This window comes from Notamacropus eugenii, chromosome 6 (genome assembly GCF_028372415.1).
Source record: "Notamacropus eugenii isolate mMacEug1 chromosome 6, mMacEug1.pri_v2, whole genome shotgun sequence".
Taxonomy (NCBI): Eukaryota; Metazoa; Chordata; class Mammalia; order Diprotodontia; family Macropodidae; genus Notamacropus; species Notamacropus eugenii.
Window position 1 is genome coordinate 21,904,785 of NC_092877.1, and position 12,156 is coordinate 21,916,940.

A 12,156-nucleotide genomic window follows, 5' to 3' on the forward strand; every position below is an offset into this window, starting at 1 on the left:
ATGCACCTCCACTATATCTCATAGAGTCCTTCTTGCAAAACTGTGCTCAGGCTTCTATGTAGAGCTTTTATTGATTCTCTCAACTGTTAGCATCTTTTCCTCCTCCAAAAAATTTTCCTTTATGTGTACTTTATGAGTATTATGTGTATAATAGCATATTTGTATATTACTATGGTATTTGTTAAATTACATACACATATATATTAATAGTATGTAAAACTATATCAAAATTTGGTTGCCCAGAGAAGATCAGTATTGTACATCAATTTCATAATGGCATGTTTGCTTAGGTTCTGGATAGTCGACAATGCCCTCATGCCTTCCTAGTCACCAATAGAGGGAAACTGGGCTGTGTGCTTGCTCCCATGCTTTTTCATGGTATTTTCAGACATGTTGTCAAATTCTTTCAATGAAGATGAACATGGCATCAAGATCAGCTATTGTACTGCTGGTATATTCTTCAATTTGAAAAGGCTGCAAGCCAGAACCAAAGTGGAAGGAGTGTTGGTATATGATTTTCTGTTTGCAGATAATTGTGCACTCCATGTAGCCTCTGAAGCTGAGAGGCAACAAAGTATGGATCAGTTTCTGCTACCTGTGTTAATTTGGGCCTAATAATTAATAGCAAGAAAACACATGCTCCATCAGCCACCACCATACCATCCATATGTGGAACCATCAGTTACAACAAATGGAGAAGTTTTGAATGCTGTGGATACCTCGGTAGTGTACTTTTCAGGTATGTACACATTGACAATGAGGTTGATGCATGCATTGCCAGAATTAGCTCAGTGTTTGGGAGGGTCCAAAGAAAAGTATGGGAGAGAAGAGGTATTAGACTGACTACCAAACTGAAGGTCTACAGAGCCATTGTGCTGATCCCATTGTTGTATGCTTGTGAAACATGGACAGTCTACCAGCACCATGGCAGGAAACTGAGTCACTTCCACTTGAATTGTCTTAAGAAGATTCTGAAGATAACCTGGCAGAATAAGATACCAGACACTGAGGTCCTTGCTCAAACTACATTGCCAAGCATTCAAACCATGCTTCAACAGAGTGTCACTCCAATGGGCTGGCCACATTGTTTGAATGCAAAATGTATGCTTGTCAAAAAGACTATTTTATGGAGAATTCATATGGGGGAGGTGATCACATGGTGGGCAGAAGAGGCGATACAAGGATATTCTCAAGATCTCTCTCAAGAACTTTGGTTTGGATTATGCAACATGAGAGACACTGGCACAGGACTGCTCAGCATGGCATGCCCACATCAGAAAAGGTGCTGTGCTCTATGAGCAAAGCAGAATTGAAACAGCACAAAGGAAATGCAGGATGTGCAGATTTGGAGTATCCACCCCAAATGTTCACATGAACTATCTGTGTCCAATCTGTGGTAGAACATTACAAGCTTGTATTGGTCTGATCAGTCACAGTTGGACACGTTGAAACTTGACTTTATCATGATGACGTCATTTTAGTCTTCTTTGAAAATGAAGGACAACAGCCAAACATGTTCACACATATACATATATGCACACAGACATGTGTGTTTGTGCATGTATGTGTGTGTGTGCTCTTGTTCTTTCAGTCCAGGATGAGGCTAACTCCTCAAGAAAAGGGAGTATTTCAAGTTTGTTTTATATTAATAGAACTAGTATAATGCCTGGCACGTAGTACAATCTTAATCAGTGCTGTTACTTTTTTTTTTTAATTGATTAATAGATACCTGGAAATCAGTCATCCAGACTTTGGTCAAAGACTGCTGATGAAGCTCTAGGTTCTGAGGCAGAACATTTCATTTTTGAATAATCATGATTATAGTTGCTATTTTTGTTGAAGTAATAGTTTTTGTTTATCCCATTTGCATCCATTCTAGTCTTTCCAATTTCTCCTGGTTCTGCCCTTGGGGTCAAGCAGAATCCATCTAACTCTTTTCCACATGACAACCCTTTGAGTGATAAAGTTTAGGCTTCCGATTTTTACATTTCCTCTTAAGTCTTCTCTTTTCCATATTAAACATCCCCAGTTCCTTCTACTCATTTTAATCTGACATTGACTTGAGGCCCTTCACTATTGCCCTCCTATGAACATTCTCTAGTTTATCAAAGTCTTGCCTGAAACACTTTTCCAGAATTGAACATCCTTTTAGGGCATCATGATCCTCCCAATCATGTAGGCCTTGAATTGTCATCCTTGACCCCTCACTCTTTCTTTCCCTCTCCTCCTCTATCCAACTTGTTTTTAAGACCTGTTAATTCTACATTTGTAAAAGTCTCTCTTATATATTCACTTGTCATCTCTGAGACTGCCATCACTCTGATGCAGGCCCTCATCACCTTCCACTCAGACTCTTACAATAGCCTGCTGATTAGTTTTGTTCAAGTCTGCCTCCACTCTATTCAGTCTCCCAGTGGTTCCCTATTACCTACAGAATGAAATATAAAACCCTGTGTTTGGTTTTCAAAGCTCTCCATTACCTATCCCTGTTCTACCTTCCCAGTCTCCTAACATTTTATTTCCCTCTACATACTCTAAAACCCAGTGACAGGAGTCTCTTTGCTGCTACTCATACCATCTCCCAACTCTACAAATTGGCCCACCATGCCTGAAATGCTTTCCCTCCTGGCCTCCTGTGCCTGACTTTCTTGCCTTCTTTCAAGACTCAAGTTAAACCTCAGTTTCTGTAAAAAGTCTTTCCCCGTTCCTGTTAGTTCTAATGTCTTCCCTTTGATACCACCTCCATATCATCCTGTGTATGAGTGTGTGTATGTATATATATATATGTACATATATATATATAGTTTGTGCATAATCATTTACGTATTGTCTTTCATATTAGATCGTAAACTTGACAGTAAAGACTGATTTTGCATTTGATTTTTTGTGTCCCCAGTGCTTAGTCAGGAAAACTAGGCACTTAGCCAAGTACTAGAACATAGTGAGTACCTAATAAACGGTTGTTGACATGTTTTTGTTTTTCTTTTACCTAAAATTCTAGCTTCTCTGACCAAAATGTGCAGTTCAATTGTGATAGAATTAGAGTTTTTCAAATTAAGTTTTTACTAAAAAAATGAGTGAGGAAAAATTCACGTATGAAATTATAAATTCAGAGTTCACAAAGTGCAGATTTCTAATGCTAATGCATTTTTCCCTCAATGACTTTGTAGACCAATCTTATGGTATAATCATTAGTCCCTCTTTCTGTCCTCCATCTTCTTTTGACATAGGGAAGCCTTGCAAAACAAGCTACTCAGACTTATGGATAGATTTGGGTTGACATCATGGTTAAGTCTAATGGAATTTTCCATTAATTGCTAATAAAATTACTGGAACATGTTTTGGTTATTATTTTATATATATATATATATTATAAACTAATCAAACTGAACTTATTGGTGAAGTGCCCCTAAATATCTTGAGGTCATAGATTTGTAAGGAGGAATATTAGATCTGTCTCCCACCCCAGCATTTAGTTTATATAATTATAGAATGACATGGCATTATTCTTTAAAAAGTGTTAATCCCTTTACTGAATTAGGACTGTTTCCCATTAACTATTAGAAAATTCACTTGCGGGCCTAAGGCAATCAAGGAGTTGAGAAGTTGGATAGTTTGGTAATTTGGCTGAGTTAAGACAGAGACCAGGAGTTAGGGAGGAAGCCAGTGTTCCACTTCTTGTAGGGGACAGGAACAAGGGTGGATTTATTCCATTGGTCATGTTGTCTAGCAGTGGATCTATGTGCCAACAGGGATTATGGAATGAGGGTGATGAACTTAGGACATGAGTTCCATCCCTGATTCAGTCAGTGTAGGATCAAACTTCTTATCTCAAAAATGTCAGCAAACATAAGAGTGACAAGGTCAAGGCCTATTCAAACTTGTTGATGGGGAGGTCATCCTTCTGTATAAAAAACAGGAACTTTGAACAAAATAGGAACAACTTAATGTGAAATAAAATTGAATTATCTCTGATACCCTCAGTAGAGTGGTTCAAGGACCAAATAATCTCCCTCTGAGAAATAGTTTTGCAAGGTTTGAGTCAATTCTTACAACATCACAGAATAACTAGATTGAAAGGGATCCCAAAATGCATGTACTGCAACCATTACTTGGACCAAAACACCCTCAGTTAGTGCTTTATCTGGGCTTTTCTTGAGGTCTGATGATAAGACATCATCATATGGCAGCAGCCCTCAACTGAGAGGATGAGAATTATCCAGCATTGATTACTTGCTCCTAGCCCATGAAGTAAAATAGAACAGAACAGAACCCCATTTGTTCAAACTACTTTGGTCATTAAGACAAAGACTTGAAAGCAAACAGTCTGCTCATTGAAGTGTGTTTCTAGCACATCAAGAACATTTGATATCATGAATATATCACAATTGCAAATCGCAACTTGGAGTTTGAATGTTCTTACTGTGACAAACTGAGGTCTATTGGTTACATTGGTGTTTTTTTTTTTTCCATAGAAAAAAATTTGTCACATTCAAAACCTAAGGTAGCTTTATAGCTATTTATGGCCTCTGAAAGTTTCCCAGGAAAGGAAGCCTATAAAATATATATTGGTATATGCTTCACAGTGGGGATTCTAGAAGTAACTGCTACAATTCTTCCTTCGCCAAAAAAGTATAGCTAGAGATGATGTTTGATATGGCTACGTAATGCCTTACAGTTCTGTTTTCTGTCCTGCATGTCCTAACTTTGGTGTCTTCTTTAAATAATCAACGCTACTCCCCAAATGCTGTCACCACCCTCTCAACAGCAATTGCTTTGTGATAATATGGTTTCTCTTATACACTTTGGTCTGTATTGATATGTTTTCCTTTTCCTTTTAACTGAACAATTACTTTGACTTTTAAATGGACTGAAGTACTAAGACAAACAACCTGATTGTGTTCCAAGTCAGTGTACCTGAATTAAGTGGTTGATAAATTCTGTGGGAAGTCTGTTTGGAAGGGTAAATATCAGAGATTGACTGGGTTTTGGTATGAGGTAGCATGAGAGACTGAATATTGAAATGCACTGTGGTGTAAGAGATCTTAGGATCCTAGGTTTTGAGCTGAAAGACCTCAGAAAATAAACCACTTCATATTATAATATTTCATTCATATAAATATACTTATTTCCATTTTAATTTTAAGGACTAAATAAAATGAATATTTCCACAGCTATCTTTACAGAAAAAAACAGGATTGTCCCTGAAACTGCAGATCTCTTTTATGCACTGTTTGCTTTTCTTTTTAATTATAAAATAAATTCAGTTTTTAGCTTCCAAAGTTACTATTTGTGATTCATTCCTGTCTTTTTAATTGTCTTGTTTTGCCTAAATCTCTCTTTTTTCTCTGTGTCTTTCTCTGTTTCTCTCTGTATTTTTCTATGTTTCTCCGCCTGTCTCTGTCTCTTTCTCTTTCTCTCCCCCAACCTATCCTATTTTTCTTTCCTTTTTAATAGACTCCCCATGGTGGGGAAGTGGTGGTGGTGGAAACGCGTAGCTTACGTAACAAACATACATGACCAAGAAAACAAATCCTCACTTTGACCATGCCCAGAAATTCATGTCTTACTTTACATATTGAGCATCATGTTTCTGTTGCAAACTAAGAAGCATGTTCATTATCAGTTCTCTGGAATCATGTTTCTTCATTGTGTTGATCAAAGCTCCCTAGCTATTTCAAACACGTCTTTCTTTATAATATTGTTATGAATATATAAATTATTCTTGTTCTACTCACTTAATGCTATATTAGTCCAAACAAGGCTTCCCAATTTTCTCCAAAACAATTGCTCTGTCTTTTCTAAATGTGTATTAATAGTCCACTATATTTATATACCATCATTAGTTTAGTCATTTCTCCCAAGGGGATTTGTCGCTACCCCCTTAGTTTCTTTTTGAAATAAATCTTTTACTTATTTCATTAAATACTTTCCAATTATATGTAAAAAAATAGCAATGATTTGTGAAAAGTTGAGTTTCAAATTCTCTGTCTTTCCTCCCTCTTTCCCTCTCCTTGGGAAGGCAAGCAATTTGATATCAGTTATACATAAGAAGTCATGCAAAACATATTTCCATATTAACTATGGAAAACTCCCCCCCAGACAAAGTTTTAAAAAGTATGCTTCAATCTGCATTCAGAGTTCATGAGTTCTGGAGGTGGATAGTGCTTTTCATCACGGGTCCTCTGGCATTGTCTTGGATCATTGCCTTTATCACAGTAGCAAAGTCTTTCACAGTTAATCATACTTACAACGTTGTTGTATGTTATGTAGTGTTCTCCTGATTCTGCTTCCTTCATCTTGCATCACTTCACATAAATCTTCCCAGGTTTTTGTGAAACCATCCTTTTTTAAAACAAAATAGTATTCCATCACAATCATATACCACAACTTGTTCAGCCATTCCCCAGTTGATAGGCTTCCCATTGATTCCCAGTTCTTTGACATCACAAGAAGAGTTTATATAAATATTTCTCTATGAATAGATCATTTTCTCCTTTTGGGGGGATATAGACCTAGGAGTGATACTGCTTGGTCAAAGTATTATGCTCAATTTTAAAGTTCTTTTGGAGTAATTCCAAATTGTTCTCCAGAATGGTTGGACTAGTTCACAATTCCACCAAGAATATATTAGTTTCCCAATTTTTTCACATTCCCGACAGCATTTGTTGTATTTTTTTCCTTTTCTGTCATGTTAGCCAATCTGATAGGTATGAGGAAGTATCTAAGAATTGTTTTAATTTTCCTCTTTCTAATCAATAGTGATTTAGATGACTTTTTCATATATCTATCAATAGTTTTGATTTCTCATTCTGGAAACTGCCTGCTCACATCCTTTGACTATCAACTGTTCAGCGCCTCTTACATTCACAAATTTGGTTCAATTCTATATTTGAGAAGTGAAGTCTTTATCAGTGAAACTTGCTGTCGTTTCACTCACTTCCTCTTTTACTTCTAATTTTGACAGCATTAGTTTTGTTTCTGCAAAAGCTTTTTAATTTCATGAATGAAAATAATTGATTTTACTTCCCATGATCTTCTCTATTTCTTGTTTGGTTATAATCACTTCCCTTTCTATAGATTGAAATGTATATTAGCCCATTCTGTCATAATTTCCTTGTGATATCACCATTTCTGTCTAAATCATTACTAATTTATACCATAAATTGAAATCTGTAATCGTGAGATTGCCTTCTTTCACATTTTTTTCCTTGATCCCTTTGATATCTTTGACCTTTTGTTCTTCTAGATGAATTTTGTTATTATTTCTCTAGCTCTACAAAATAATTCATTGGTAGTTTGATTAAGAATAATAAATGAATTTTTAATCAATAATAAATTAATAAATTAATTAACTTAGGTAGACTTTTAATTTTTATTATATTGGCTTGGCCTACCCATGAAAAGTTATTATTTCTCCAATTGTTTAGATGCATCTTTATTTATGTGAAAACTATAATTGTGTTCAAATAATCCCTGAGTTTGTCTTGGCAGGTAGAATCCAAGTCTTTTATTTTGTCTACAGTTATTTATTTTATTTTTCATTTTTAACACAGTTCATATCACATAAAATAGTTCCAACGTTTGGTCAGGTGATATTTGTTTTAAAGCATTTGCAATAAAGACCACAAACGATTTTTTTTAGCATTAACCAACTGAGACACAAATAATAACTCTGTATGCTAACTTCATAAGCCCTTGACCAAATTGTCTCCACACTATTACTGAGTTAAAGGACCCTAACTTATTGTTGTTGGTCTAAAGTTCTAAACCTAATAGCTTAATTTTAAACTTGGCCTCAGATGTTCCCCTATCAACAATCTATAATTTAATACATCTGGTATTAAGCTTACAAACCTTTTGACTATAGGAAACTGCCACTAAGAGTAGGGACACTGCAGGGAAACAATATCTTCCCAACTTCATATCAGTTCCAGGCAGGAGTAGATTGTCAACTTGCATTCAGTGAGAATTAGAGTCTGCCAGGTGTCAGTGGAGAAATTGAGTCAGGAGAATCCTAGCTCAACCCAGGCTGAATAGCCACTCTCCCATCCTTCCCATGAGGTCACCTTTTTCAGATCATACCAATATCTCACAGGCTTACTGGCATCATGAATTGGAGGCTCAGACCGCCTTTGTTCCTATCCATACCTGGAGTTAGACTTAGAAGAACAGTCACTTAATAGTCCCATAGCATCTTAAAATAGCAAGTTCCAATAATGGGGCTTCAGATATAACTATAATTTCACATTGGCTAAGGAACATCTTTTGAGGCAAATGTTAAGTGGCTTACATGCCTTGCTATGTCTGTTCTAGTTCCTGCTTAAATAACGATCATAAAATCAAATTTACCATTAAAACCTTAACTTTTCCATCAATGCCAAATATTACTCAAAGTTACCTGCCTCTAGGAGACTTAGACTAAAATTCATTTCCTCAAACTAAAGTTGTCTTTGATTTAGTCTCAATAAATAATTTAATTGTTTTAATATTAACTGCTTTTACATCACTCTGTAACATGTCCAATTTTTATCCCCATCTCTTCCCCTCCCCACACCTCCTAATATCTTGAATTCTGGTTACCTCTTCCCTCAATGAGCCCTCCCTTCTATCACACCCCACCCTTCCCTTATCCCCATCTTCTGTCTTTTCTTGTAGGGCAAGATAAATTTCTATACCCCATTACCTGTGTTTCTTATTTCCTGGTTATATGCAATAATAATTCTCAACATTCATTTCTAATACTTTGAATTCCACCTTCTTTCCCTCCCTCCCCCCCTACCCATCCCTACTGAGAAGGCAAGCAATTTGATACAGGCTACATATGTGCCATTTTGCAAAAGACTTCCATAATAATCATGCTGTATAATACTAACTATATTGTCCTCTATCCTACTCTCTCCCCTCTTATTTTTTTATTCCCTCATTTGACCTTGTCCCTTCCCAAAGTTACTCCCTTTCCCCATTTGCTCTCCCTTCTATCATTCCCCTCATCCCACTAGTCCCCTTCTCCCTTACTTTCCTGTAGTATACGATAGATTTTCATATTAAATTTAGTGAGCATGTTATTCCCTCCTTAAGCCATGTGTGGAGAGAGTAGCTTCACTTCTCCCCTCTCCCTTTCTCCCTTTTCTCCTCCATTGAACAAGATTTTTCCTTATGTCTTTTATGAGTTATAGCCTGCTCCATTCCATCTCCCTTTCTCCTCCCAGTATTTTCCTCCCTCACCTCTTAATTTTTATTTTATATAATTTTTTTGTGGATATCATCTCTTCTGATTCAACACAGCCTATACTCTCTGTCTATATGTGTGTGTGTGTGTGTGTGTGTGTGCACGCATGCGTGGGTGTGTGTATGTACAATCCCTCCACCCATCCAAATACTGAGAAAAGTCTCAAGAGTTATAAATGTTTTCTTACCATGTAGGAATGTAAACAGTTCAACTTTGGAAAGTCTTATATGATTTCTCTTTCCTGTTCACCTTTTCAAGCTTCTCTTGATTCTTGTGTCTGAAAGTCAAATTTTCTATGCAGTTCTGGTCTTTGCAACATGAATGCTTGAAAATCCTCTATATCATTGAATGGCCATTTATTTCCTTGAAGTATTATACTCAGTTTTGCTGGGTAGGTGATTCTTGGTTTTAATCCCAGTTCCTTTGACTTCTGGAATATCCTGTTCCAAGCCCTTCGATCCCTTAATGCTGAAGCTGCAAGATCCTGTGTTATCCTGATTGTATTTTCACAATACTCAAATTGTTTCTTTCTAGCTACTTGTATACTTTCTCCTTCACCTTGGAACTCTGAAATTTGGCCACAATATTCCTAACAGTTTCTCTTTTTAGGTCTCTTTCAGGACATGATTGGGGATTTCCTTCAATATTTATTTTGCCCTCTGGTTCTGGAATATCAGGGCAGTTTTCCTTGATAATTTCATGGAAGATAATGTCTAGGCTCTTTTATTGATCATGACTTTCAGGTCATCCCATAATTTTTAAATTGTCTCTCCTGGATCTATTTTCCAGGTCAATTGTTTTTCCAATGAGATGTTTCACATTGTCTTCTATTTTTTCAGACTTTTGGTTTTGTTTTCTAACCACTTGGATTATCTCATAGTCATTCAGTTCCCTGAACTCAATTCTGTCTTTCAGAGAACTATTTTGTTCAGTGAGCTTTTGTACCTTCTCCTTCATTTGGCTAATTCTGCTTTTTAATGCCTCCTTCTCCTCATTGGCTTTTGGACCTCTTTTTCCAATTGAGTTAGCCTCTTTGTAAAGGTGCTATTTTCCTCAGAGTGTTTTTGGTTCTCCTTTAGCAAGCTACTAACTTGCTTTTCAAGCTCTTTCATTGCTTGAACCCAGTTTAAATTAAGTTCACTTTGGAGGCCCTGGAGGCAGGAGTCTTAACTTCCTGTGACAGTAAGCCTTACTCTTCCTCATTTGAAAGGATGGGAGGAGCCACCTGTTCACCAAGAAAGTAACCTTTTATGTTCTTATTTTTTTTTCCCTTTTTTGGGCACTTTCCCAGCCAGTTACTTGACTTCTGAATCATATGTCAAGAGATTTGACTCAACTGCTTGGTTACCCTGGGCTTTGGATGGGGTGGGGCCATCACTCAGGGCTGGGGTTTAGATCAGCTGCTCCCTACAGCCAGAGGCTTTAAACTGAGCTGCCTGAACAATGGATCCAGGTTGCTTCCAGGCCTCTGTAGCTGCCTCCAGTCTGCTGCTGTGGCCTCTGCTATTGCCTGGGGCTATTACTGGAGAAACCCCTTTTATTCTCACCCAGCTGGGAAACCTCTCCCCCACTGACCTTAGGAGCTTTCTTTGTTGCTTGTGGGTTGAGGTATCTGGGATCTTCCCTGCTAGAAACTCTGCCCAGAGGTCTGTTCAGGTCCTGTTCCTCCCAGTGCCATGTAGCCAGGGTTGTGCTTAGCTCACCTCATTGACCTGTGAGATAGACCTTTCCTCTTGACCTTCCAGGTTATCTTTCACTAGAAACTTCTTTCTCTCTGTTGTTTTGTAGCTTCTGCTACTCTTGTTGAGAGTCCTTTGTACAGGTATTTTGTGGGCTGTGGGGGAAGTGCTAGAGTATATGCATCTTTCTACTCCACCATCTTGGCTCTGCCTCTTGTGGTATCTATCTACAGTTATTTTAAATGGAATGTCTCTTGTCTTGGATTTTGTTGGTAGCATTTAGAAATTCTGATGAGTTATATGGATTTTTTTTTATATCTTTCAAATTTGCTTAAGTTGTTAATCATTTGAGCTAGTTTTTTAGTTCATTCTCTAGGGTTCTCTAAGTATACCATCATATCACCTGAAAATAATGATGGTTCTGTTTCCTCATGGTCTATTTGAATTGTTTTAATTTATTTTGTTATCTCATTGCATTATTTTAAAGTTATCTGGAAGGAAATGTTGGAAGAGCTCAGCTTTTTCTGCTCTGCCCCTGTAAGTCTCACCTCCTTAGTTTTCAATTCTTTGTTACTTCGAAAAGTGCTGAAATTATAGGTAAATAGATAGAAATATAATACACACATATGTAAGTATATAAATGTAAGATATATCCATCCATCCATCCATCTATCTATCTATCTATTTATCTATCTATCTATCTATCTATCTATCTATCTATCTATCTATCTATCTAGATATATGTGTGTGTGTGTGTGTGTGTGTGTGTGTGCGCGCGCACATTCTTTTCCTCTTTATTTGATCTCTTTGGTGTTTAGGCCCAGCTGTGGTATCTCAGGGACAATTTATTGAATTTTGTGCCATAGTTCCAAACAGTTTTATAGAATGACTGCACCAATTCACAGCTACATCGCTAGTTCCTTATAGTTCCTATATAATTGTCACTTTCATTATTTTTAACTGTCAGCTTTTCCAATTTGATCAAGTAAGGTGGAACCCTGAAATTGCTTTAATTCATCTTTCTTAATTTGTTCTTCATTTGAAGCATTTCCCTCAACCCCCATATGATCATTGTTAGCTTGGATGTCTTCTTTTGAAAGTTCCATTTTCATATCTTTTGACCCTTTATCTAATGGGAAACAGTTCTCACTCTTAGAGATGTGAATCATTTCCTCTCATAACTTAGATATGAAACATTTATGAGAGAAATTTGCTAGAGTTGTTTTTTTTCAAATATTTCCCCCA